We start from the raw sequence: 27432 nt of genomic DNA on the forward strand, positions 1-27432 counted from the left end.
AACTTCTGGACCTTTGAACGATGTTGAACAAAATGGCTAACTAAAAATTTTGATTGAATGAGTTGGGGGAAATGGTGAGCGTCAGAGGGGGTTAGTTGCCTCCAATCACTTGCAACTATTAAAAAGGGCTCTAGCCCTTTCAATTTCCAATCGAATGAGCCCTTTTTGGAGTTCATACGACAACACTTTCTATAAAAAAAACCTTATCTGCCCCCCTGGCATAATTTATAACCCTTAGCCTGAGGGCTCGGGGGGAGGATTGTCATCCTCAAAGACCTAATTTCCAGAACTTTCAACTACGTTGAAAAAATGGACATCTCAAAATTTTTATTGGATGCGTTTGGGGAAATTTTTTGTAGTGAGAGGGGGTTAGTTGCCCTCCAATCACTTTCTACTATTCAATGTCGAATCGAATGAGCCCTTTTTGAAGTTTCTATGACAACGCTATCTACAAAAACCTTATATGCTCCCAGGGCATAACTTACAACCCTTGTCCTGAGGGGTATGGGGGTTTGTCATCTTCAAAGACATAATTTCCAGAACTTTCAACTACGTTGAAGAAAATGACAATCTCAAAATTTTGATTGGATGTGTTTCGGGAAACGGTGGGCGTAAGAGAGGGGTTAGTTCCTGCCAATCACTTTCGACTACTAGAAAGAGCACTAGCTGTATCGATTTCCAATCGAATGAGCCTCTTTTGAAGTTTCTACAACAACATTTTCTATAAAAAACCTTCTATGCCCCCAGGGCATAACTTGCAACCCTTGCCCTGAGGGTTGTGTGTAGACCATGGCGCCGCGCCGATGAGGGAAGACCGGCGATGGCGGGGCCAAAAAAGGCATGCCGCGCCGCCGGTAAGATTTCGGCGGCGCGGCGCCGGTAAGATGTCGGTGGCGCGCCGCCGGCGTGATCAATGTTGACCGTAAACATTAATGTTGTCATGAGTCTTTCTCAAATCACAGCTTATATTTACAACAGATTCGAGCCTATTCATGAGTTCAAAAATTCACAAGTTGCTGGCTGGAGACTGGTCTTCTTTGTTATTCATCAAGAGAAGTAGAAATGTGGTAGAAACGAAATGGCTGTGGCGTTTCAGAACCCTTGCATAATACGAGTAGTTGAATTATCTATTAGTTATGTATTCTTAACATAAATAATTATGAAAATTTGTAGTTTTTTTCATTGAGCATTACTGCATATACAACTTCAAATACCGTATCACAAAATTCGTCAGTTATCTGGGTAAAAACTTTGAATATAACTTTGAACTTAGAAGCTTAGTTTTTTCATAATGCCCTTTGCCTATATCTGTTTTGTCACCTTTAAAACAGTTGAAATGGGCGACTTTGACATTGATTGTTTTTTTTTTTTTTTTTTTTGCTGTTTTGGATTCTTAAAAAGAATTCTTTTATTAAAAACTGGTTTTTAATTACAATTTTAAAAAATGTATTTTAAAGTTTTTTGGCTTCTTTATAGAATATATGTCATGTAGGCTAAGGCTGAACTGCTGCTTTTTTATTGCTTTTGGCTGGTCTTTTGGATATTATTCGTTTTTTTCCTTTGGGGATTCATCCCAAATTATAAATTGATATATACCTAATATCAGTCAAATTATAAACTGCATCTAAAAGGAGTAAATTTATCAAATTGAAAAATACATGATGAACACTTCACATGAGAACACTTCAATTACAATGAAACAAAAAACACTTAATGGTTTATTCGATATAAAGAAAAATTAAGTGTCAGCTATTTTCTGGTAAAAAATGAAAAGCTCATCCGTTCTAAATGTAATTAAATGAAATAACATGCAGACTGAAAGTAGCTCCAGGAAGATGTTGAGATTTTCATCCTAGTTCGTCACTTTTAATCCAAGCAAAATGTTAGGACACTTAATATCAGTTATTGAGTTTAAGCTTTGATTTCCAAATGCTCGGAAAAATTACCAAATTTAAGAAAGTCGCAACAATAAGTCACCTATGGTCAAAATACTCAAAGACTCTTCTTAGATTCCCACCCAGGCTAAAAGCTTCTGCTATGGTCATTTCCATGGAAATCTCCAAAGAGTTTCTTTTTAAAATAGCTTTCAAGCGTAGTTAGGGGTATTTAGCCTTTTCTACTTTCCTTTAAAGGTTTGAGAAAAGTTTTATAACATTCCAAATGTTACATTTGTTATATTTGTGCATATTTTTGGTAATCATTTGTGGGGTGATCGAATTTTTTGAACCACCGTAGATAAGTAAGAACGTTGCAACATCTAGTTCTCTGAGGTCATAAGACTGTCAAAGACTCCTCCTTGAACCTCCCAAATTGAAACCTTTTATTAAGATCTGGCCTGTTAATTTAACTTGGGCACTGGACAAAGGGCGACATTGTTAGTGGAGCGCTATGTTAGATGGGGATGTCGATATCACTTTTATCACACCAACTCGTTTTAGCGTGAATATGCCTGGTTGTTATGAATGAATGTTTTCAAATTAAACCCGCTTCATCAATAAGAAAAAAAAACGGGTTGGACGCATGTGTCTCTTTCCCTTTGGACGATAAAACCATGCAAGTGCTGTATCAAGTAGCCTATAACTCACGAAAATCTTGTTAATTTTTGTCAACTTTTCAAGTTTTTGGCATCCCTGCTTTCAATAAAAAAAAAACAAGGTATTATCACTTAAATATAATAACTCCATATGCCCCCCCCCCCTATGGATACTATCTTGATAGGACACCGTCTCTGCTTTAACTAAAAAAAATAATTAACTTATTGGCACCCCTGCTTTAAAAAAAAAATTGAGGTATTATCATTTAAATATGATAGCGCACTACCCCCCCCCCCTCTGGATACCACCTTGATAAAATGCCGTCTCTGCTTTAAATTAAAAAAAAATAACTTTTGGGGATCCCTGCTTTCAATAAAAAAAAATTCGAGATATTATCATTTAAATGTAAGACCCCCCTACCCCGCCTCCCCCCTCTGGATACCACCTTGATAGGATATCGTCTCAGCTTTCATTAGAAAAATAAGTTAAAAACAAACACGCAATATGGTTCAAACAAACGCAAAATAACGTAAAAAAGCTTAGTGTTCCTTGAAAAAAAAAGGAGGGTATGAGTAAGGTGGTACAAAGGCAACAACACAAATGTCAAAATTATCCATATACACCTAAAATTATCGAAAAACTTAGTCATATATTCGAAATGGCATTCAATAATATCCAAAGAATCTAATTAAAAAGGAGCACACACAAAAGCCAAATTAGGCCAGCAGCCTATGAGAAATTTCAAAATATCCAAGACAACGAATACGCCTTAATGGAGAGCCCTGGATCTTTCAAAATATTTCAATGGTTTTCCAGGGACTATGATATCATTTTCCTGTGTCTCCACTTTAAATGAAAAAAATCGTTATTCATTTGGTAAGCCTGCTTTCAATAAAAAAAAATAATAAGGTATTATTCCTTAAAAATGATAGCCCCCTATCCCCCCCTCTATAGGCAATAATTTGCAATTTATTTATGAGTTATATTTTTGAGGTAGCTTCCGAACAATTGAGTATTAAACATTCAGGCGTTCAACAATTGAGTATTAAACATTAAGAAAATCTCATCTAAAAACAGCGAAAAAAAAAACTGCAAACTTACAATTTAGCTGGAGAAACAATCTCTCAGCTGTCAATTTAAAAATTCAACTGAAGGCTGAAGCTGTATAGGAGTGAAATTGTTATAGAATTCTAGTAAGCTTGAAAATTTAATTCTTGAATACGAACGATGCGAGAAATAGCGATTGGGAAACTGCGTTCGAAATTATTTAAACTCATTTCATAAAGACGATACTGTTTTTTGTCAGCATATGAAAAATTGTGTATATTGCAATATTTGCAATTGCATATTGCATCTGTCTGGTTTTTATGCAAAGTAACAAAAGAGACGAAAATTAATGAACAAGAGAGTAATGAAGAATTATGGTATGCAAAGTAATATTTTGCAGGGAAAGTTACTGGTAATAAATTGCTAAGGGCGGCATCGTGAGTGCGTGATTCTCGGGGATCTGGGGATCTAAATTTTTTTCAGGGTGGCGAATAGATTTTCGGGGAAATACCTGAAAATTCGAAGATAGAGCAATCCCTGCTTGTTTTATAATCTGGAAAATTTAAGTACTAAACCACACGAGAAGGAAAAGCTCTGACTTTGCGGTTGACGCAATAAAGAATTGCCGCAAAATTAATTGCCTTTGGCGCGCCGGCGGCGTTCGACCTGGCCTCTTGTCGGAGGCGTTCGGTCGATCCGCCGGCGTGGCGCCGGGGTCTAGTTGTGTGTGTGGGTGGGGGGGGGGGGGGGGGTTCATCCTCAAAGATCTAATTTCCGGAACTTCATAATATGTTGAACAAAATGGCTATCTCAAAATTTTGATTGGATATGTTTGGGGAAATGGTGGGCGTGAGAGGGGGGTTAGTTGCCCTCAAATCACTTTCGACTATTAAAGCCTTTTCAATCGAATGAGTCCTTTTTGAAGTTTTTACAGCAACGCTTTCTATAAAAACCTTATATGCCCCTGGGGCATAACTTACAACCCTTGTCCTGAGGGCTGTGGGGCAGTTGTCATCCCCAAATAGATAATTTCCAGAACTTTCAACTACATAGAAAAAAATGGCTATCTCGAAATTTTGATTGGATGTGTTTTGGGAAATGATTGGCGTGAAAGAGAGGTTAGTTGCCCTCCAACCACTTTCTACTATTAGAAAGGGTACTAGTTCTTTCAGTTTCCAATCGATTGAGCCCTTTTTGAAGTTTCTACCCATTTAAAAAAACCTCATATGCCCCCAGGTCATAATTTACTACCCTTACCCTGAGGGTTGTTATCCTAAAAGACCTAATTTCCAGAATTTTAAACTACGTTGAACAAAATGGCTATTTGAAAATTCTAATTGGATGTGTTGGGGAAATGGTGGGTGTGAGAGGAGGGTTATTTGCCCTTCCAATCACTTTTCACTATTAAAAAGGGCACTAGCCCTTTCAGTTTCCAATTGAATGAGCCCTTTTTGAAGCTTCTACGACAACCCTATCTATAAAAACCTTATATACAACCAGGACATAACTTACAACCTTTACCCTGAGGGCTGTAGGGGGTTCTCATCCTTAAAGACATAATTGCCAGAACTTTCAACTACGTTGAACAAATTGTCTATCTCAAAATTTTGATTGGATGTGTTTTGGGAAATGGTTGGTGTGAGAGGGGGGTTAGTTGCCCTCCAACCACTTTCTACTATTAAAAAGGGTACTAGTTCTTTCCGTTTCCAATCGATTGAGCCCTTTTTGAAGTTTCTACCCATTTAAAAAAACCTCATATGCCCCCAGGTCATAATTTACTACCCTTACCCCGAGGGTTGTTATCCTAAAAGACCTAATTTCCAGAATTTTAAACTACGTTGAACAAAATGGCTATTTGAAAATTTTGATTGGATGTGTTGGGGAAATGGTGGGTGTGAGAGGAGGGTTAGTTACCCTTCCAATCACTTTTGACTATTAAAAAGGGCACTAGCCCTTTCAATTTCCAATTGAATGAGCCCTTTTTGAAGTTTCTACGACAACCCTCTCTATAAAAACCTTATATACATCCAGGGCATAACTTAAAACCTTTACCCTGAGGGCTGTAGTGGGGGGGGGGGTTGTCATCCTTAAAGACAGAATTGCCAGAACTTTCAACTACGTTGAACAAACTGTCTATCTCAAAATTTTGATTGGATGTGTTTGGGGAAATAGTGGGCGTCAGAGTGGGGTTAGTTGATCTCCAATCACTTTCGACTATTAAAATTGGCACTAACCCTTTCAATTTCCAATCAAATGAGTCCTGTTTGATTTTTATACGACAACGCCTTCTATAAAATCCTTCTATGTCCCTAGGGCATAACTTACAGCCCGTGCTCTGAGGGTTCTGATGGGATTATCATTCCCAAGTACCTAATATCCAGAACTTCCAACTATGTTGAAGAAAATGGATATCTCACAAATTTGAGTGGATGTGTTTGGGGACCTGGTGGGCATGAGAGGGGGGTTTGTTGCCCTCCAATCAATTTCAACTAATAAAAAGGGCACTAGTCCATTCAATTGCCAATCGAATAAGCCCTTTTTGAAGTTATTACGACAATGCTACCTATAAAAACCTTATATGCCCCCAGGGCATAACTTACAACCCTTGCCCTGAGTGCTATGGGTGGATTGTCATCGCCAAAGACCTAATTTCCACAACTTTCAACTACGTTGAACAAAACGTCTATCTCAAAACTTTGATTGGATGTGTTTGGGGAAATGGTTGGCATGAAAGGGGGGTTAGCTGCCCTCCAATCACTTTCGACTATTAAAAAGGGCACCTGCCCTTTGAATTTTCAACCGAATAAGCCCTTTGTGAAGTTTCTACGACAACGCTTTCTATAAAAACGTCAGTGGGGGGTTAGTTGCTCTCCAGTCACTTTTGACTATTAGAATGGGCACTTGACCTTTCAATTTCCAGCCAAATGAGTCCTGTTTGATTTTTTTACGACAACGCTTTCTGTAAAACCTTATATGCCCCCAGGGCATAACTTACAACCCTTGCCCTGAGGGCTCTGATGGGGTTATCATCCTCAAAGACATAATTTCCAGAACTTTCAACTACGTTGAAGAAAATGGATATCTCAAAATTTTGATTGCATGTGTTGGGGAAATGGTGGGCATGAGAGGAGGGTTTGTTGCCCTCCAATCACTTTCAACTATCAAAAAGGGCACTAGTCCATTCAATTTCCAATCGAATGAGCCCTTTTTGAAGTTATTACGACAATGCTTAGCATAAAAACCTTATATGCCCCCAGGGCATAACTTACAACCCTTGCCTTGCTATGGGTGGGTTGTCATTGCCAAAGACCTAATTTCCAGAACTTTCAACTACGTTGAACAAAATGTCTATCTCAAAATTTTGATTGGATGTGTTTGGGGAAATGGTGGGCAAAAAAGGGGGGTTAGCTGCCCTCCAATCACTTTCGACTATTAAAAAGGGCGCCAGCCCTTTGAATTTTCAACCGAATGAGCCCTTTGTGAAGTTTCTACGACAACGCTTTCTATAAAAACCTTATATGTCCCCAGTGTATAACTTACAACCGTTCCACTGAGGGCTGTGGAGGGAATCTCCTCCTCAAAGATACAATTTCTTGATCTTTCAACTACGTTGATCAAAATGGCTATCCAAAAATTTTGATTGGATAAGATAGGAGATAAGATATTTATTTCAAAAAAATCGCTATCACAAGCCCACAAAGGGCCGAATTCGGACTTTGGAGTCGACAATATAAATGGTTACACTAAAAATGCAAAGAACAACAACAAAATAGAGAAAGCCATAATGAACAATCATTTAAAAGTCAATAATTAGAACTGTAAAAAGTCAATTAAAAAGATAAAAACTGGTCAAACTAAACTTAGAGCAAGACATAAATGCATTAAAAACTGGTCAAACTAAACTTAGAGCGAGACATAAATGTATTTAAATTAAAAGGGATACTAAGAAAATGTCAATAATTCAACTACATTAAATCAATAAAAGAGTTAAAAACATTAAAAACTGGTCAAAAAAAAAAAAAAAAAAAAAAAAAAAAAGGCAAGCAAATGAGTGCAAGAATTTGGGCAGTACCATCAGCTAATAAACAAAAAGAGGGGGGGAGAAACTATTGAGACATTTTATTTATTTTTTTTTGTAATGAAGGGGATAAAAGTTCTTTCGTATCTGGAAGTAACGCAGCGAATGGGGGACAAAGCAGGGATGGGCTCAGAAACAGCTCGAGGCGGCCGTAATCTGGATGGGGAGTGACTTTGGGGAAAATACTTGCCGTCCGAGGGTTTGTTATGGCATTTTCTGCAAAACGGAGGCACAACGAAACCCTCCTTTGCTCCAGGGTTTTCAGACTAGCTTTTTTTAGGAGCTGAGAGTATGGCACCTTGCCTTCTTTGAAAATTATTCGCAAGGCCCTTTTTTGAATTGATTCGATTTTTTCCGATTCTTCGTGAGAGATACCAGGGTGCCAAACTGGACAAGCATATTCTAGATGCGGGCGGACAAAAGACGTGTAAATTCGTAAGGAGTGGGAAGGGGTGACACTGAATTTATTTAGGAGCTTAAGGAGGGCGATAGACACATTAGCTCTATGGATGATGTCTTTAATGTGGATATCCCACTTTAAATTTGAAGAAATTGTGACGCCAAGTAGTTTAAATGAGGACACAGAAATTTCAGGAGGGATAGGATTAAGAAAATAGGGCGAGGATTTGAGGAAACAAATGGGCATTATCATGGACTTAGAGGCGTTTACTGTCATGTCTAAGTCTAAGGCCTCGTCTCCAATTTCATTGAGGATACTCATAGGGTCACTTGTTAAATTTCTGAAGCAAGTTTCAACAACCGTTAGGTCATCAACAAATTTCCATCGGTCAGGAAATTCCTTTGCAAGGCTGTTGATCATTACTGAAAAAAGGAGGGGACCTAGAAGAGTACCCTGGAGTATGCCGTTGTGGACAGGGAGAGGATTTGAATAATGGTTTTCGTATTTGACAACTTGCGATCTAGTTGTTAATAAGGAGGCAACTAATTTCACGAATAAGGGATCAATATTGAACTCGTTGACAAGTTTCTCAATTAAAACATTGTGGTTAACAAGGTCGAATGCTTTCTGAAGGTCAATGGAAATTAAATTTAGCCAGGAATTAGGCTTTTCAAGGGTTTTCCCGATGTGATCAATAAGAGAAACGAGGTAATGGAAAGTAGAGGTAATTGGGGAAATGGTGAGCCGTGGGCGTGGAAAGGGTGTTGGTTGCCTTCCAATCACATTTGGCTATTAGAAAGGCCACAAGCCCTTCCAATTTCCAATCCATTGATTCCTTTTTGGAGTTTCTACGATAACTCCTTCGATGCGAAGTGCCCTGGTCTAAAAGAAACAAACAAACAAACCAAAAAATAAATAATACATTGTGCCAGCATAGTTTTTTACATAGGCATTGCTATTGCGCTGCCTATGACATATCAGCGTTTCTTGACACAAGTCTCTTGGAGTTGAAAGTATAGTCGACGAATATTTGGATCCTCTTATTGTTTAACATCTGTAGTCATATGTGAGAGCGGATGTGACAAAGGCTTTGTAAGTTTTGTACTGTATGCGCGCCAGAATTTGGTGCTTCAGCATAATGCAGGAATTAGGGTGGGCGAATGCTCTTGTTTTAGTATGGGTTACAGTCTAAACTTCGTTCGAGCTAAGTCGGTTACCGTCAGTCAGAGCCCCAAGGTACTCGAAAATCCCACCACTATTATTTCGTGTTCTTGTAAGTAGACAAGTCTATTGGATTTGGTGTAATTAGTATGAGGATTTTTGTTTAAAAACTGCTGATTTTGAACTCTTATTAGTTGAGAAGGGTTTATGATATTGATTAATATTTCTTCTTTGCAACTCGCAAAAAAAAGATTATTGTCATGTACATTATCTAAATCACTCGGGTTAAACACAGAGGTAACTTGTACACTGTCAAAGCATAACAAGGCCCAGGACATTGTGTAGCCAATCTGGATGCATGAAAGTAGTGATTGCGAGAACACGGACCTGTTTTACACCATACCCCGTGAGGAATATTGTTGGTAGCTATTTGATAGCCAGATTTTGGCACATTTATTATCGCAGTACGGTTGTGTCAATGCTACCACTTTGTCAGGTACTCCATTTTCAGTCATGGTTACCCCCATGTCGCATGTTAGGACTGACTCGAATGCCTTTGTGAAGTGATCAATTGTGAACTGCTGGTTTTTTGCATGCCGTTCGGGAATTTTCTTGGGTGGTAGCAGCTGGTCGATGCATCCCATTAATGGTCGAACACTAACTATACTGCGTGGAGTTCGTATATTCTGATGAAGCCAATTCAAATGCTAGGATGGTGTAGTACGCTATCTCTTGAGGAATTGTTTTTCTGTCCAGGTTTTAACAAATATGCTAAGTAATTACTAGGAAAGTTTCGCGAATTGTTCAGTCAGTAGCTCAGACCGAGTTACGGGATGTAGAAGCCAAAACAGATAATTCCCATGCGACTCAAAGCTCCCACTTTGACCCCTCTTTAAGGAAAACCCACAGTCAAATACTCTAATGACAAAAGAATTTTGCTTTTATTTCAAAAAAGGTCACTGTAAATGGGGATCAAAATGCCGACTCAGTCATGAAGAAATACTGCCGCCGATCTGCCAAGATCACCTAACAAGTAGAGGCTGCCTCATTGCTCCGGGAAATTGCGGAGGAATCCATCCTGAAAAGTGCAAAAAATTCACGGCAGGCGCTTGCAACAGGGGATTATGCTGCAATTACTATCATGTAGACATCAAACCTACCACAAATCCAAAAACTAACCAGCGTAAAACAAAACATCAAAAAACTGGAGACGAGCCTTAGACCACCACCCATCAGAAACGTAAGACTCAACCAAATAGAGGTCACGAGTTTTCGACAGAACTGGCTAAAATACCACAAGCAAGAACCCCTACCAGGGTTTTCTCCAACAACAAAATGGTTGGAGAAACACAAGAAAAATCCCCACCAACCTGATCGAGAATAAAATCACAATCGAAGGCGAAACTACTGGATCTCATCTCGTTCAACTTACCAGCCAAGGGATCTCCCTGTTCACAGCTTCCCAAACAGTCACCAATCGACGGGGAGACCTTATCTGAAACCAACCAGCATTCTAGTACAGGAAACACCTGTTTAAATATGGACACAACAGCAAAATCTAATTCAAAATGCCTCACTATCCCTCCCACCTCAACAGGTACTCATGATCTGGGACTGGAGACTGCTGATCCTTCTTCGTGCAGCCTGGAAAGAGGGAAAAAGAAAACAAGTTTTAATACAAGACCAATCCAATCTTACCGTTTTCCAACAATAGCCCTGTCAAATGTTCGACCTCTCAACAACAAGGCAGAGGATATGTAAGTTTTCCTAAGGAAACATGACATTGACATCATGTGCATGACAGAAACATGGATACCATATCATACCTTGGCCATGATTGACGGGTATTCCTGTTATATTTTCCCACGCTGCAGTGCATTGGGAGAGCTAAAGACGCACGGCGGTGGTGTCGGTTTCTACTGCAAAGAAAACGTGCCTCATAGGATTCTGGATGTTGCAGTACAAAAGGACCATGTCATCGAAGTTTCGTGGCTATGGGCGCGACCAAAAGGCCTACCTTGGCAAGTGTCGTCATTGATATACGCCACGGTATATTTCCCACCAAGAGGACCATATCGGTCACAACTGGTGGAATACCTCCAACAAAGTTGCGATTTCATCAGAACAAAATATGCATAAGCAGGAATCTTTCTTTGTGGGGGCTTCAACGACCTCAAGCCAAAATGGATCAAAAGCTCTACAGCCCTGCATCAAATAGTTAATGTGAAAACACGGGGAGAAAACACCCTTGACTTGATCTTCACTACACTTGGTGATTTCTACTTAGATCCTTCGGCGGAAGCACCACTCTCAACCAGTGATCATGCAATAGTTTTATTACGACCAAAGTCAACAATGAAACCTACTAAACCAACCCCGTTCACGTACTGTCCACTTACAGAAGAAGGTATAATTGGCTACAGAGAATGGCTCAACTCAGTATGCTGCTTCCGCCTTTTCGAAAACAAAGATGCAAACAGCATGACCGAACTCCTCTATGAACAAACAATTTGAGAGTACGATCGTTTATTCCCTGAAAAATGAGTTACAATTAGGGCACAGAATAAACCATGGGTTACTCCGACAATTAAAGCAGCAATGGCAGAGCGAGACATGCTTTACGAGACAAAGCCACACTCTGAAGAATAGAAACGGAAGAGAAACATAGTAGTTAGACTACTAAAGCAAGCTAGACGTCTGTATGGGCACCAAATTTTTGCTAAGTTGTCAGCCAGTGACCCAAGAAAGTTCCACACAACTGTACGGAAACTAATGGGACAGCAGAAGTCTAAATCCATCCTGAGGGACCAGCAAAGAGAGACTGTAACCGCAGAAGCAATTAATGCACACTTTTCAAATATTTGCCGCCAACAGCCTTCCCTCAAGACTATGTCACATAATGGTCCAATTGAAACCATTCCTATTACTACAGTTTCCCAGGTCCAAGAAAAACTCGAAAACCTAGACACTAGGAAAGCCTCGTACCCTGGTGAAATTCCTATAAGGCTGATACATGCATGCCCCCCCCCTACTTGCTACACCATTGGCTATGCTGTATAACCAATGCCTACTGGAAGGCATTTTCCCAGATAAGTTCAAAAAGGCATTTATCACACCTACTACTACTACTAACAACTCATCGCAGCACCAAGCCGCCTGAGGCCAACACAGCTACGCACGCTCCTCCTCCACCCCAATCTATTCAAAGCTTCCCTTTTTACACCCGCCCACGAAGTTCCCATTTCCTTTAAATCTTTCTTTATGACGTCCTCCCAACCCAGACGGGGACGACCTGCTTTCCGTTTAGCCCTAGATGGTTGGCCGAAAAGAACAATCTTCGGCAATCTGTCATCCTTCATCCGAACAGCATGCCCTGACCACCTCAACCTTTCTTTCATTATAGACCTAGAAAGCGGTATTGAACCACATTTTTCGTATAGCCTATTGTTTGAAATACGGTCAGTCAGCCGGGTACCCAGAACAATCCTTAAGCAATTTCTCTGGAAAACATCTAGCAAATCTTCATCCGCTTTTCGGAGCGTCCATGCTTCAGAGCCATATTTGACCACTGTCATCACTGTAGCTTCTAAGATTCTAATCTTGGTTTGCAGACTTATCTTCCTATTCTTCCAGACTTTTTTTAACTGTGAAAAAACACCCTGAGCCTTGGCTATTCTATTTTTAACATCTTCACTGCTCCCACCATCTTTACTAATAATACTACCAAGGTAAGTGAAACTGCCCACCTGATCAATATTTTCATTACCCAACCTCACGTTTTCATCTTCACTTATTCCTAGCCTTAGTGACTTGGTCTTCCTAACATTAATTTTCAAACAAATACTAGCACCCTGAACTCGCAAAACCTCTAAAACTTCATTCATTTTGCTCACACTTTCTTCTAGGATGCTTAAATCATCAGTATAATCTAAGTCCATGAGACTTTTTCCTATCCATTTGATTCCGTGGTCTCTCATTGCCTTTCCTGTGCTCCTTAAGACAAAGTCCATCAAAATAATCCATATAAAGGGGGATAGAACACAATCCTGCTTAACTCCTGATTTAATACAAAACCAGCTGCTAACCTCATTTCCTATCACACCAATTCCAAAGAAAACATCACCAACCTCACCATCCGATCTCAGGCCAATTTCAAAGACGCCCATTGTTTCAAAAGCCTTCGAAGATTTTATTTTACACTGGCTACTAGCAGAAGTAGAATACAAAATTGATCCTGTGCAGTTGTGTTTTCGTCGAGGACACAGCACAACTCACTATCTGGTCAGATTACTTCATGATCCACTAGAACACATAGAAAATCTAGAGGCCCTTGCTGAAATAATCATTTCTGATTTCGTGAAAGCGTTCGATCTGCTTGATCATGATGTAATCAGCTGTAATCAACGAAGCCCGTGCCCTGGAAGTCTCCCAGTTTCTCTTATGTACCATTGCAGGTTTCCTTCCTGGTCGTCAACAGTGCGTACAACTTGGACGGGGAAACATAGTGTCTCGGAAAACGGGGAAGCATCCGACGACCAAGACCCTACGAGGTAAACGGTCCTACGAAGAGATTCAGTTTCAATCCTATTTGTTACAGTCATCAACCGACAGATGAGGCAACACAAACAAAGTTATAAATTTGTAGATGATCTTTCTCTAAGCCTGCAGCAATTTCTGCCACAAAAACCCAATCAGCTCATACCCCTTGTTGCAGAGCTTCAACATCAAGCTGATCAAGTGAAGCTCCAGATAAGCCTTGAGAAAAGCTGTGTAATGAATGTCAACTTCCTGAAGAAGAAGAAGAGCATAAATGAATCTGCACCTCTCCAAACATAGAAATCAATAAAAATACTTGGTATCACATTTAGTGATGATCTCTCGTTTGGAGATCACATCAGCCAGATCACAGCAAAGGCAGCTGGTTTTCTAAAATCCTTTGCAAATCTAAGAAGGTTTGGAATGACAGAGCAACTCCTTCTTTCTTGCTATAAAACCTATATAATGCCAGTAATGATGTACGGCTGTCCTGTCTGGCACCCGTCGCTAACGGAGAAGCACAGAAACGAACTGGAAACAATTCAGAAGAGAGCCTACAAAATAATTCTTGGGCCGAATTATAAAAACTATGAACAAAGCCTGAGCCAACTCAAGCTCCCAACCCTGGAGGAAAGGAGGCATGAAATGCTGATGAAGTTTGGAGCTGACATCCTGAAGTCCTCAACACACCGAGATATCCTTCCTCCGTTTACTTCAGAGACCCACGCACACAAGACAAGGTTGGCAACTCTGAAAGAGGGAAAAAAAACTGTTGGAGTGCCCACCTATACACTCGACAACAAGATATCTAAAATCCTTTGTGCCCTACTACGTCAGATGTTATAACAATAGTGTCCTGAAGTAGAGTTGATGGTTCATCATTTGTGTTTTTCTTTGTGTTGTGTCTTTTTGTGCTTTTCTTTTTTTTGTGCTTAAATTGAACGATACACATGTTATTGTAGTGTGATAGAGGGAACGAATAAAGATTATTATATTATTATGCTATCCTTCAGTAAAGCTCTCTGCAGATATAGCATCTTTGTCAGCTGTTTGTTGTATTTTTAGCTTCTTCATGTCTATCTCTTTGTCTTTGACAGTGATGACTCCAATGTTTTCATCTTGTAGGCCTGCTCCAAAATCAAAAAATGCTACGAACGTATCGCAAAAGGTGCTACATTTCCACCAATTTGTTATTTGAGAGTTTCTGAGCATAATCATTACAAATCCGAGGCTAATATTGCAACATCGTTTTGTGTAATGGCCCTGTTAAACTTGCCCATATGTGTATTTCAGTGAAATCAAGGATACATGATCAACAGCTGCTTAAAAATGAGAATAACACTTAAATGAAAAGACTCCTTGTCCACCTGAATCTACGTAATACCTGTCTATCTACACAGTTGGTTACTAACAGGTAATTGTTTAGTAACTAGATAAATCAGAAAACTTTTTAAATTACACTTAAACATCAGTAAATAGCACCCCTGGTCCCTTAAAAGAAAAGAAACGCTGAAGTTACTTTTAGGTTGCAACCACGTTAGGTGATTCCAGCGTTAACACTTTAACTCGTTACGTGGGCCCAAAATATTAATACTACAACTATTCCTGTTAGACTCGTTAATTTTATTCTTAATGTGGCCTAAAGAACGCTGTTTGGCAACGCTGTTCATGGTGGTTGTTTTTGAAAAAATAATAAATAATTGTATGTAATTCGGTGTGAAGAAGGGAGAGTTTGTGTGTGGAATTTAGAGAAGGAGTTAGAGTGAGTCTTAGTGTTTAATTTGGGAGTATTTTTGTTTTGTTTGTTTTTAGTGTATAAATGGTAGAAAACGATATGAGTCACTTGTGACTTAGCCGGAAGTGTCAGTGCGCAGGGTTGCCGAAAGTGTCAGTTTGCAAGGTTGCCAGCTATTAAATTTTGGCTGGGGGACCTGTGATTCTGAATTTTTTTGGCATGTAAGGTTGCCGTCCGGTAAATTTTGGTCGGAGAATTTGCGTGTCGAAAAGGAAGAATAGGTAAGTTGAGTGTTGGAGAGTAAGTTAGTGTGTGAGTGTGAGTGTAGAATTAGGTGATTGTTTTTATTATTTGTGATTTTTTTTTGTATTTGTTTGTGATTATTGTTAAGAGAAAGTAAAGGAAAGTGTGTAAAGGAAGTGTGAGTGAGAGTTTGATAGCGTTTATTTATATAGTAAAAAAAAAAAAAAAAAAAAAAATGTCAAGAAGTATGTTTTTTTTCGATTTCAGAATTATGGAAGAATCGGTCCTAAATGAAGTAGGAGAAATCGACATTCATCGGTTTTTCAAGGAACTGGGACTAAACGCTGGAGTAGTGAAAGCGATCGACTTCAATGATCTTAAAAGATTCGGACAGGTGCGAGTCACTATGAAATCGGTAACGCTGGCATATGACCACGTATCAAAATGTAAAACGAATGAACCGAATACGCGATTCCAAGATAGCGTATATCCTGTAAATGTAGACAGATCTGGACGACACCCGGTCATTGTCCAGTTGTAAAAAATCCCAGGAGAAGCTACCAGCGAAGACATAAAGAAAGAACTACAAGTTTATGGAACTGTTCTAAATATCAGAAGGATAGTAAACAGTGGTGACGAGTTTATACAAGTCTACACTGGCCGAGTGACCCCATTAATGTACATTGAAACGCCAATACCACCGTCTATCAACATCTTCGATGGGGATGAGAAAATAAATGTTTTTTACCCTGAGCAACCCAAGGCCTGCTACATATGCCACGACGAAACTCATGAAGCAAAAGATTGCCCTAGAAACATAAGAAACATGAGAAAAAACAGTGTTTTAAGCCCAAATCCGATTGGCATACATTTTAATAATCCATGGGGAACCCCTAGTACTGTTGTTAGTCAGCCGTCAAGCTCAAGCAGGCCCTAGAGGGAATACGGAAATTGACACCATCGATGGCCGTAGACATTATTCTAAAGAGCACAAAGGAGAATGTACAAATGGATTTATATAAAGCTAAAGAAAATGATAAAGTGTTACCTGATTCTAAAGAGAAAAATGGAACAAATTAACTAAAGACACTAGTGGAAGTCCAGAGGAAAATCTAGAGGCCCCCTGCCGCCGAAAAACCATCCGACAGGGTTCAGAAATAAGGAAGACAGATACAAGCACCAAAAAGGACTCACAGTGAAGTATCCATCGGAGGTAATGGAAACAACCACGCACTAGAAACAAAAACAGAAGTACCAGAAAACGAGACCAAGTCAAACAACGTAAACGGAAAGAAATAAGAAACCGAAGATAATCTTTGTCAGTTTTTGAATTTTAGAATGAATTTTACAATTGGAACCCTGAGCATAAACAGGCTAAAGCAAAAAAAAAACGTCAGGAAGTTTTTACGAAGTATCTGAAAGCATCAGGTTTTGATATATTTGCGGTCCAGGAGTTTGACACTTCTCGTTTCTGTTGAATAGAGGCAAGTGGTTATTCATTTCTCTCAACAAGTGGATTTCGACACAGGTTTTTCCTTAAAGCAGGATATTGCAGTGGACCCGGAGAACTTCAAATTTGAAGAAGATGGAACCGTATGTAGCCTCCAGATTGAAAGCATCACGTTCATAAACGTGCACATTGCTTCGAGAAGAACTAAAATCAAAGTCAGAGCTGATTTTATTCAGAATATTATACCAAGATACATCTCTATACCTGGAAGTAAATTATTAACAGGAGATTTCAATTGCATAGCCAGAGACGAAGATGTGCAAACAAGAACGGGGACGAGTCCCAAAAAGACAATACGTGAAGATCTGAAAAACTTGGTAAAAGCATATGATTTAACAGACATGTGGATTCTAAAGAAAAAGAATGAGTCTTCTTTCACCCGAATCGGAAACCAAGGAGCAAGTAGAATCGATAGGATTTACATATTCAAGGAGATGGAAAAGTCTGTAAATTCCATTACGCGGTCCGAGCAAGTATAGGGGATGTAAATAGGAAAACAAGTTTCAGGAGAGCTCCGTATTGGAAACTACATCTTGATGCTATCAAGAATAAAGGAAACAAAGGAATAAACAGAGAAAAAATCCGAAAAATACTCACAGCATGACAACAACACGAAACCCACATAAAGGCGTAGATTGAATTTAAAGAAAAGATCTTAAATTTGCTAAAGTAACTACAAAAGGAAAGCGAAAGAGAGCAGTTAGCTCACGAACAATTTTTAAGAGAAGTCCTTAGTCAAATGAAAGATGACATAGACTAAAGTACAGGTGATCCAATTTTCGAATACCAGGAAATAAGGCAAAAATTAAAGCAAATCAAGCAGAAAAAATTTGAAGACTGGGCAATAAAAAATCGTTTAAACGATTTATATGAGGGAGAACAAATAAGCCTGGTGACAATCATGAAATCTAATAGGAAACGAGAAGAAAGCAAAATTGACAGAATAAAAACACATGATGGAAAGATAACAGATGATCACGAAGAAATAAAAAAGACGGTATACGGTTTCTTCTCAGAGTTATATAAATGCAAAGAAGCAAGAGAGGCAAATACTTTTGGTTATTTTGAAGTGAAGTGAAGAGCTGCAAAGGACGAGAATGAAATGTTAAGTCAGCCCATAACTGAAGATCAACAACAACAAGCTTTAATTTCTACTAAAACAGGCAAAGCTCTTGGAAGAGATGGTTTAAGCTACCATTTTTAGAAAGTGTTTATTAGTGAAATCTCGGAAATTATGTTATCAACAATGAACGAGATGATACATGAAGGAGCTACACCGGATCAGACCCTAGCGATCATCACATTAGTGCCAAAAAAGGGAGACATGCAACATATCGAGAACTGGAGGCCCATCTCTCTACGTCCCTGTGATATCCGATTATGTTCTAAAGTACTCATGAACTGACTCAGAAGGCTGATGGGAAATATTTTGGGAGAGACCCAACACGGGGGCATAAAGGGTCGAAAAGTCCATCATATTCTTGCAATTTTACGCGACTTACTCCTTAGAAGAGAAGAACTATCGGAAAGTAATCTCAAATGGGTTTTAATATGCGTTAATTTTATCAAAGCTTTCGACTCGGTAGTCCGGGAAGTTCTATGGGAACTGATGACGGCGAAGTATTCGTTTTGTTGTGAATTTGTCGTTTTTTACAAGAACCTATACCATGGCGCAGCGGCGAAAGTGGTGGTAAATGGAAGCCTCACTGAGGAATTTCCTCTTGAAATATCCCTCCGGCAAGGTGACCCAAGCTATTCATTTCTGTTCGAGATCTATCTCGACCCGTTGGTGAAATACATAGAAGCCAGAATAACGGGTATCCGAGTACTGCCAACTTTAGTTCTCAAGTCTGAGGCCTTTTTGGACGATGCAAGTTTCTTTACCAATCGAATGAGTGCATTAAAACTGTAATGTGGGGCCTAGAATGATCCGAAAAATATTTTGTCGTCAGCACTCACATGAAAAAGAACAAGATCTTCCCATTAACAAAAACTGCAATGGCGAGTTGGATTAGGAGCTTGGAAAAGGGAACTTGGATGAAAGTCAGTCCTACAGTAAAGACACTTGGAGTGGAGTTTTCAGCCTGAGGAAATTGCTGGCAGAACGCATGGGAAAAGAAAGTACTCGAGATTCAGTGTTTGCTATGTGGCAAAGATAAAGGCAGGAATCTTTCGTTGTTCCAGAGATCAACTTTTGGCAACATGTATTGTGTATCAAGAATACTTTATCTGGCCCCAGTAATACCCCTCCCGGAACCTATAGCAAAGAAAATTGAAACCTATATGTGGCGTTTTATATGGAGCGGTAAGCTAGAAAAACAGAGTAAGAAGTTGCTCTTTTGCACAAAGGAATCGGGAGGTCTAGGAGTACTGGATTTTAGAAAACTGTGCCAAAATATGCTTGCTAGAATGACACTTGAATTTTTAAATGGACCACAAGAACACTTTCAAATGACCAGAGAGTTGTTGTTTCCCCTACTAAACAATCCTAATTCAACAAATTCAGACACAAACGTCCCAATTTTCATGAAAGATTCTTTCCCGATATTAAAGCAACTGCTAAAGAAGGGGCTTCTCATGGCAGATAGTAGAGAAATAAAAACTGAGATAACCAGGATTTTAACTCCCGTAGAGGAAAATAGCGGATATCATGTAAAAGAAAAAGAACCATTTGTAAATTTTGAAAATGCCTTTAGAAATCTACATTCTTTCCCCATGGAACCAAAAGTGAGAGAGCTTATGTTTCAAGTCATACACATGATTTTGCCTTACCGAAATAGCGTGTCACGTTTCCTGAGAAATGAAGATAAAAATGCTCTTTTTGTTTTGAAGTAGTGGAAGATGGTTTAGACCACGAGTTCATCAAGTGTAATGAAAATAAGGGAATTTTTCAGTTTGTTTTTGATTTAAGTGAAAAGTGCAAAATTAAAGTTCTAAGTGATGAAGAAAAGAAGAAGCTGGTGATATTTGACATAAATTCGGATTTGGGTGTGAAAAAGAAAAATTCGCTGTGTTATATTATTGGAAATATGTGTCATTATGTGTGGAGTAGAAGGAAAAGAAAGAAAGTGGTGTGTTTAGAGGGTTTTATGAGTTTAATTGAGAAGAAAATGGAATTATTGAAGATAAGAAAAGAGTGGAGAGAGTATTTTTTTTTATTTTTAATTATGAATTTTTTTGTAAATACGGTGGGTGGAAAAAGAGAGTGAGAAAGTAAGTAGTGGAGAGAGTTTGAGTTTTTTATTGGTAAGAGATAGTTTTTTGCGTGAGTGAGTGAGAAAACAGCGTTGCCAGTAAGGTAGTTTAAAGAAAATTATTGATAATTGTTTTTTTTTTTTTTTTTTAATTAGCAGCCAAAAAAGGAAAAAATAGGAAAAAAGGAAAAATAATGAATTTTAAAAATGGGGTTTGGTGGTCATTTCAGCTTATTTGTTTTTCGTAAATATTAGTGTGTTTATTTTTGTGTTGTAAAAATAAGCTGAAATGATAATGTAAAAGAGGGTTTTTTTTTGGTTTTTTGTTGTTTTTTTTTATTTATTTTTTATTGGGATATTTTTTTTTTTTTTTTTTTTTTTTTTAGTAGTGGCTTCTTTGCAGAATTGGAATTTGACAAAATGTTGTCTGTTGTTGTAAATGGCCACCGCAAGCGGGGACTTCCTGTGGAGGGGGGACGTCCTCTCTGCGGGAGAGAATTTTATTTTATTGTTAATATGGATTAAAAATTATTTTAGTAGATGTACAATAATGCGAAGACCACTCTTTGGCTGCTAATTTTAGTAAAATGTAGAGTGTAGGTGGCATTTAGATTTTTGTAATGTTTAAAAGTAGTTTTTTTAATGTTAGTGCCACTGAGAGGAGATGAGGTGGGATTAAAAAAAAAAAAAAAAGATCTGGTCAACATGCCTTTGCCATAATGATCCATTTACTTTAGCGAGTTAAATAACAGAAGTCTAATTTTATGCTATTTCTTTTTGATCCGAATATCTGTCTAATTTTCTCTTGGGCCCAAATAGGCTTCTGTGGATTTTTTTTTTTTTTAATCTAAAGTAAGAACCTCCCAAACTAAAAGTACATGGAGGGTTTTTAGTATCGAATGTGATTTTTCTTGGTTGAATTTGATCCCCTTTTCTACGACTTAAAGAGAACCATATAGTTTCAGTTTGGATATCCTTATTTTAGATTTTGAATATCCTCAAAAGCCAATTTAGAAAGACACCAACACAAGAGCAATGTGAAAAAATGCTAAATGAAACGGCTTATTCAGTTGTGTTTGTATTTCTGTTAAAATATTTTGAAAGGCATTTAGTGTATTTAATGCTGTCAACTTACGATTTTTCTTTTTTTTTGTATTCTAAAATGCTTGCGGAAAAGCAAAATTTAGAAGTAAATGTAAAGTGAGGGTGGGACAGGGGGGAAGGGTAAGAGAGTGTATACTCTAATATCCAATCAAAGAATAAAGAAAATCTAATCAATAAACCTTTCAACCGTTCAGATAATGTTGAAGTGTTGGGCACAGTCATAGCTTAGTGATCTGTGACAAAGATGTTAATGGCTTCCTTATTAAGCTTTTTTTGTTGTATAAATTTTTTTCAGCGAGTTTAATGTTCTAAAGTCTGCTACCTGGGTCATTCTCTGAAAAAGAATCCACAAATCGCTTTTAAATATGGTTCAAGTAACTTCCCCTCATATATTGCGAAGTTTTGGGCACCTTGAATTCTGACATGATATCAAGTCTATTGAATTCAGTATCTTGATCGTCATCAGACAATATTACTCTGTTGTTTCTGTAGAATTGATTTCTTTCCCGTTAATTTCTTTAGTTGTCTTCTCACAATCACTTTTGAGTTATCAAACCCATAGGGCCTTGCATTTCTGAAGACTTGGTTGATTTAGTTTTTATAGCGCGTCAGAGTATTACGACATTAGTTCTTACCGGTTTTCCGGCTATAATCAAGTTTTTTTTTCTCCTCGGAATGCAAAGCAAGGATTTTAATAAGAATATAATCAAAGTGCTAATCGAAGTCCTCTCCTATTGGTGGAAGGATATGTTGTATACTTGTTATGCAAGTGATTGACCAACATCAATCAAGCTGATTTTTGGTGCGAGTTCTTTTTTTTTGGGGGGGGGGGATTGGGGATCATGTTTGAGTGTAAAACACCAAAATGAGATAATAGGGCCTTAGTAGTTTGGCCGAAAATGCAAATTTATACGGATAGATATGTGAAAATGAGTCAAATACAAAAGGCTTTTTTTTTATGGAACCAAATTGTAATTGAGAGATAAGCAACCACAAAATCCAAGTCCAACCGGTCTCAGGTGGGATATGATAACTTCAATGTTAGAACTGAGATATATCTCCTAAAATTATGGGCAGTGATTGCAAGAATTTATACTTTGGCTCTATGAGGGGGCGATGAACCGCTTAGGCCAACTTACATACTAAAGAAATGTATATAGACCGAAATATCTAATTTTTTTGTCAAATATTTCCTTCCCAAATCCATATTAGAGGCGCAAGCCTGTTTTCGCAATATATTATTATTATATATTAAACATTAGACGTAATTTCACAAGATAGTATTTTGAGCCCAGCTCAAATACATGAGAATGACAAATAATAGGACATGCGTAGAAGGTCCCTACTCATTAGAACTGCTGGAATTTTTATTGTCGGGAATCACAATACAAACTAGTTTATTTTGGTTTTCGGGGGTTATTTTTATGATAGATGGCACTGGCTGCTTTTTAAACATACCTAAACTAAAAACGAACAAGAGTGATCAAAGAGTGTTGATATAACAAGAAGATGATTAAGCATGCCAGAAAATACTTCTACATACGCATAGCATTCTCTCTTAAAAAACGAAACAAATAGGGTAGTCCCAGGATTTTACAAGCTATACAAAATAAATGACAAGGAATTGGAAACATGAGTAATTATTTCACGATGTTGCAATCTGGTGCTATCTTTTTAACAATCGGGTGCTGTCTTGATTTTTATTCTGATTCCTGCTCTTCTTTGGTAGGCGACAAGTATTAGACACTTGATTTTTCTTGTATGGAATTTGGTAATTGAGGAATCTTCTTAGGCTGTCAAAAAGCTCCTTGGTTTTTAGCGAAATGCCGTTCATATCTCTGTGAAGAAATAACAAAACTACTATTACTATTAACGACTCACCGCAGCACCAAGCCGCCTGAGACCAACACAGCTACGCACGCTCCTCCTCCATCCCATCTATTCAAAGACTCTCTCTTTACACCTTCCCAGGAAGTTCTCATTTCACTTAAATTGTTCCTTGCGACATTTTTCCACCACAACCGAGGACGACCTGCTTTCCTTTTATCGATAAACTGGGGACCTTGTGGACTGGGGACCTTGCGGTCAACTCTATTTCTACTTGAGGAGTGGCGCCCCTCGAGTAAATTATAGCCTAGTAAACGACACAGCATTCGGACGGGATTCTGACTAATGGACAATTCTTCTGGGCTTGGTATGTTTTGACGGGCATCTTCAGGTTGAAAAACCATTTCCTAGTGAACTTATCTATTATGAGAGGCCTCCCCACGGTAGCACAGTATTTTTAGGTGGACATATATATTGAGTCGGAGGTAATAGGCTGAAAACTGTTTGTACAAAATTTTAACTCGTGTCTAAAGAAGAGCATCGTCAAGTACTGGAAAACATGTTGTGACCAAGATGGGCCCAGGATTGCACAAAGCCCTTATTCATGGAGGTCCCAGGGACTTCTTGCTATCCGGTTTTAAGCCGGCTTAAGCACTGCGGTGTAGACTTGAGAAGATATGTGATCCCCGTCCTGCACTGGTATCCGGGATCATTGTTTTTCATGAGGCGAAAATAATTTCAATGATTTAAAGAACATGAAAATTGGGAACTTGGAATGTTACGACGTTAAAAAATGACTATCGTATCGACATTTTGACTGACGAATTCAGACGATTCGAACTGGATTTACTAGGAGTTTCAGAAACTCATATCCCATGGGTAGGAAGTATGAAATTAGATGATATAGAATTTGTTTACTCAGGCAGGAAGGATGGGGTACATAGACAGGGAGTAGGGCTCATGATGAATAAGGAAGCTGCTAAGTCTTGTTTAGGCTGGGAAGGACTTATTAATAGAATACTAATGGTTCTCTTTATGACTAGAAAGGTCAGGATATCATTTACAGCTCTATATGTCCCTGTTGAACCAACTGCCGGCGATACTTGTCATTCAGATGAATCTTGCCTACAGTTACAGAGGAAACTGAACAGGCTCTAAGATAGAAATATGATGTTACTAATAGGAGATTTGGAAGTCATGGTTGGAAGAAATAGGGATAAATGGTATCCTAGCCTAGGTAAATTTTATGTTGGAAAAGAAAATAGTAATGGATACAGACTTTTGCAATTTTTTAGGTATAACAATCTACTTATAACCAATACGGTGTTTGGACGTAAAATGGCTCATGAGTTAACATGGTATTCACGAAACGGTAATGTAGCTAACCTTATTGATTATGTTATTGTAAACCGAAGACTGGCCGGATCAATTCAAGATGTTAAGGTATATAGGAATGCTGTTCTTGACGTTAAGAGTAAGGATCACCATCTAGTAGTGTAAAAGGTTAATTTAAAGCTAATGTTTCGGAAGGGTAACTACTTCCCGGGAAGTTATGATGTTGGTAGACTCCAGGATAATAATTTGAGAGACACTTTCCACGAACAGTTGAATACTAAACTTAAGAGTTTAAAATTTGATAATGTGGAAGATGGTTGGAATAATTTTAGAAAAATAATTTGTGAATTGGCTGAAGGTGTCTTAGGGAAGAAAGCTAGAACTGCAGCTAAGAATATTAGTGAAAAAGCTTTATGTTTGATAAAAAGGAGAAAGGACTTGTACAAGAATTACCTTAGTGATAGATCATATGAAAACGAAAGGAATGGAAAGAAAGAGGAGACAGCATTAACATATGAACTAAGGAGGTGTGACGTGGAGGCCGTGGATAAAACTGCCGAGGATCTAGAAGATGCAGCTAGACGGCATAATAGTAAAATATTGTACTGGCATGTTAACAAATTGAGAGGGAGTAGTCAATGTGGACTTGGCCCAGTTAAAGATAGGAACGGGGCCGCAACTAGCGATAAGGAAAAAACTAAAGAAAGATGGGCCGAACGTTTTGAGAATTTGCTTAACCGAGATAGAGTTGAAGGAAGAGATATAGAGGAAAATGAAAAAGTTTGTGATACATTGGATGTCAAGGAAGGTTTGTTTTGTGAGGAGGAATTAGCGACAGTACTAAAAGGATTACAAAATAATAAGGCTCCAGGTGTTGACAGGGCGGTAAATGAGTTTCTTAAATATGGTAGCTCTGAGGTTAGAAATAAGTTACTGAAGATTATGAATATGATTTTTGAAAAAGGGGAAGTACCTAACGATTTTAGGAAAACCTTAATTAAGCCACTTTATAAGAAAGGTATTGAAAGTTAATGTGATAATAATTGAGGCATCTGTATGGTCTAAGTAGGAGGTAAGCTACTTAGTAAGATGATACTGTTTAGACTGAGGGATGTTGTAGAAAACGCTTGGAGAGAAGAGTATTGTAGTCTCAGAAAATTTAGAGGATATACTGGCCAAATTTTTACTGTCAGGTTAGAAATTGAAAGTACCTGAGTAGTCAAACACCTTTGGTCCTCAGTTTTATAGATTATGAGCAAGCGTTCGATTCTGTTGATAGAAGAGCTTTAGTAAAGGTTTTATCCTTGTATGGTATACCAGACAAATACATTAAAGTGATTAGTGCTATGTACGAGAATAACACTGCAGCGGTAAAGTAGGAAATGAGGTTAGCAGTTGGTTTTGTATTAAATCAAGAGTTAAACAGGGATGTGTCCTTTCCCCTTTTTTATGAATTATTTTGATGGATTTTGTCTTAGGGAGCACAGGAAAGCCAATAGGAGACCACGGACACAAATAGGGAGGACAAAGTCTCCTGGACTTAGATTATGCTGATGATTTAGCCATCCTAGATGAAAGTGTGAGCAAAGTGAGTGAACTTTTAGAGTTCTTACGAGTTCTTTCAGGATTCTAGAATAGGTTTGAAAATTAATGTTAAGAAGACTAAATGAATAAGGCTAGGAATAAGTGAAGATGAAAAGGTGACTTTGGGCAATGAAAAGATCGATCAAGTGGACAGCTTCACTTACCTTGGAAGTATTATTAGTAAAGATGATTGAAGCAGTAAAGATGTTAAAAGTAGAAGAGCCAAGGCTCAGGGTGTTTTTTCACAGTTAACAAAAGTTTGGAAGAATAAGAAGATAGGCATAAGTCTGAAAACAAAGATTAGAATATTAGAAGCTACAGTGATGACAGTGGTCAACTATGACTCTGAAGCAAGGGCACTCCGAGAAGTGAATGAAGATTTGTTAGATGTTTTCCAAAGAAATTGCTTAAGGATTGTTCTGGGTACCCGGCTGACTCACCGTATTTTAAACAATAGGCTGTACGAAAAATATGGTTCAATACCGCTCTCTAGGGCTATAATGAAAGAAAGGTTGAGGTGGCTAGGGCACGTTTTGCGGATGAAGGATGACAAATTGCTGAAGATTGTTCTTTTCGGCCAACCCTCTGGGGCTAAACGGAAAGCAGGTCGTCCTCGTCTGGGGTGGGAGGACGTCACAAAGAAAGATTTAAAGGAAATGGGTACTTCATGGGTGGGTGTAAAAAGGGATGCTTTAAATAGATCGGGATGGAGGAGGAGCGTGCGTAGCTGTGTTGGCATCGGGCGGCTTGGTGCTGCAGTGAGTTGTTAGTAGTAGTAGTAGTAGATAAACGTTGACTACAATGACTACAATTTGCTAAAATTGATTTTTTTTTTTTTTTTTTTTTTTTTTTTTTTTTTTTTTTTTTTTATAGAAATTTATGTGATAAGGGTTCTGTTTTTACACATTATACAATATGGAGTCGCAATATATCTGTGATCTTTGGTGCTGAAGTTTGGCAGTTGGTAACTCTAATCATATTTTTAGGATTACAAATACCTTAACAAATTTACCAGATTCGGAGTTGCTGAAAATTTTTGTTTAGTATGTGTGAAATTTCCTTAATTGTTTGAAGTGCCTATATCCTTTTTGGTTAAACTCTAAAGATATAGTGTACTAGATATGCTGCTACATCTTTAACTTTA

At 38.3% G+C, this 27432-nt stretch overlaps 1 protein-coding gene across 1 annotated transcript in view; it reads left to right on the forward strand.

The window, feature by feature from the left end:
- The window catches only part of LOC148947776 (uncharacterized), an 83064-nt gene that overhangs the window by 46011 nt on the left and 9621 nt on the right, over positions 1 to 27432 (forward strand). The window lies entirely within an intron of this gene.

Source organism: Artemia sp. Qi Xiang Cuo, chromosome 10 (assembly GCF_049724085.1).
Source record: "Artemia sp. Qi Xiang Cuo chromosome 10, ASM4972408v1, whole genome shotgun sequence".
Taxonomy (NCBI): domain Eukaryota; kingdom Metazoa; phylum Arthropoda; class Branchiopoda; order Anostraca; family Artemiidae; genus Artemia; species Artemia sp. Qi Xiang Cuo.